Source organism: Grammomys surdaster, unplaced genomic scaffold (genome assembly GCF_004785775.1).
Source record: "Grammomys surdaster isolate TR1022 unplaced genomic scaffold, NIH_TR_1.0 100, whole genome shotgun sequence".
NCBI lineage: Eukaryota > Metazoa > Chordata > Mammalia > Rodentia > Muridae > Grammomys > Grammomys surdaster.
In genome coordinates this window covers 2,056,449-2,058,644 of record NW_021604579.1, presented here as the reverse complement: position 1 = coordinate 2,058,644, position 2,196 = coordinate 2,056,449, and the positions used below count along the sequence as shown (strand labels likewise).

General features: G+C 47.1%; 1 pseudogene; it reads right to left on the bottom strand.

Moving 5' to 3' along the window:
• Positions 1-529: 529 nt before the first annotated feature.
• LOC114639299 lies at positions 530-1,046 on the bottom strand (annotated as a pseudogene).
• Between the last annotated feature and the right edge of the window lie 1,150 nt (positions 1,047-2,196).

Sequence of the window (2,196 nt, the reverse complement as noted above, 5' to 3'; positions counted from 1 at the left end):
TTTTTTCACATTATTAATTAGCCTTTTTATTGTTTCTTTTTTTTTTTTTCTTAAAATTGAAGGTCCCTTACTGGTCCTGCTTCCATGAGTGGCCAAGATCAAGGGAAAGTGGGGGGGCAACCAGCTGGTGAAGGGAGGGTCATTTCCACATTTCATTTACGCACAGAACTAAACAGACAAGCACAGAGTCACTATTGTGGTTAGAAGTTGGCAGCATGGGATGGGGAGGGATGAGGAGTAGGGGTGTCGTTAAAAAAAAACCAGGCTCCTCCCAAACTGGGTGCCTAGGACGGGGCTTGGTCTGCTTCAACCCAAGAGGAATCAGAAGATCAAAAGCAGTTTGGGAAGGCCAGAACCGTCAGGGATGGAGGGAGAAGGATGGTCCAGGGGGTGGGAGGGGTGTTTGGCAACTGGAGTGAAGGGATAGCCCTCCCCCTGCTGGGATCCCCCCAGCCCCTCGGGTCTGGCAGGAAAGGGGCAGCCTGCAACACCCAAGAGCAGGTCTGGGGCTGCTAGATGCTCCAGGCAGGGGGCTGGAGGTGGCTCACAAAGGCTTGCCCTCCAGGGAAATGATGGCGCTGCCACCTAGTTTCTCTGCCAGGGTGCAGCGGTCCTTGACCTCCTCGTAGCAGTTAGCTTGTAATTCATGCTTGATTCCTGTCAGCTTCTTCTTGATGGCATCCTTGGAGCTGGCATAGATCATTTTGCTCTTAAGGGGGTGCATTCTTGGGACCCCAGAAGATGAACACCAGGTCCTCCTTCTTGCTCTCCTTGGTCTCATAGGTTGCATCATAGAGAGCGTAGCGGCAGTCCTTATCTGGCAGTATCTTGACAAACGTGGTATAGGGGTCATCCACGGTCTGCCCCACATCTCCTACTAGGATCTCCTTGCCCTCCTCCAGGATGATGTTCTTCTTGTCCTCACTCAGGCAAAAGAGCACTGCCTTCTTGCGTTTCTTCACTTCTTCTGGTGTTGAAGATTTGCGAACTTTCATGTCATTGAACACCTTGATGACACCATCAGAGACAGCCACACCAGAGGCCATGTTTCTGGAAATGAAAGGGAGACAGAAAGAGCTACTGAAGACTTGAGCTGCCGCAGCTGCTGCCAGGTTCCGACTGAACCAAAAGCTACTGATTCTTGTACACCAATTTTGTGTCTAATTATTTATTAGGTCTAAGAGTTTTCTGGTGAAGTCTTAGGGCTTTTTCAGTATAGGATCATGTCATCTGCAAGCAGGAGCACGAGACTCCCTTCTTTTCCTGCCTGTGTCCCTTTGGTTTCTATTTCTAACCTTGTTGGTCTCCTCCTGACAGGTCAGGTGCTGCAGTGAATATGAGCAGAGAGACTGGGCACCATGGGAATCCCAGATCTGAAAGGAAATGCCCGAGTCTCCGTTTAGTATAGCACAGGCTACTAAGTTTGCCATGTAGCCTTTAGTATATGGAGGTCTGCTGCTCCTATTTCTGCTTCTCCAGGGCTTTTTTTTTTTCTTACCATGTTGAATATTGTAAATCAAAGCTCTCTTATGTCAGGTCTTTGCTCTTCACCCAGGACTCTGCTCAAATCATTCACTCAAAGAGATCTTTCCTGATTCTCCTATCTTGAAAGCTTTCCCTGTTACTCTACATGTCCTGAATTTGCTTATGGCATCTGTCTATCTATCTATCTATCTATCTATCTATCTATCTATCTATCCATCCATCATCTATCTCTCTTTGTAGCCATCTATCCATCCATCCATCCATCCATCCATCCATCCATCCATCCATCCATCCACCTATCCATCCACCTATCCATCCACCCCACATTCTTCTGTTATGACATAAGATGTTAGAATTAGTGATTTGACTGTTTGTCTTCTCCCAGAACAATACCTGGCACATGATCAGTGCTCAGCAAATACCTGAAGCGCTGAGTGTACAAACACAACTCTACCCATGAGCATGTGCTTAGTCTTCCAAGTTCTTCACTTCTCAGAAGCCACAGTCATCTGTGCAGCTTTTCCTGGCACATGGCGGCTGTTCAGAAAAATGTTATTATTGTTATACTTGCAAAACAATTCCCAGAAACCGATCCTCTCTGTATGCCATGTGCATCGAAGACTTGGATCCCTCAATAGTTTAATGACAAACATTTCCCAATGGCAGTTTTGCTGTGAGAGGCGTGACAAATACCTGTAATGTGAGCGGCGT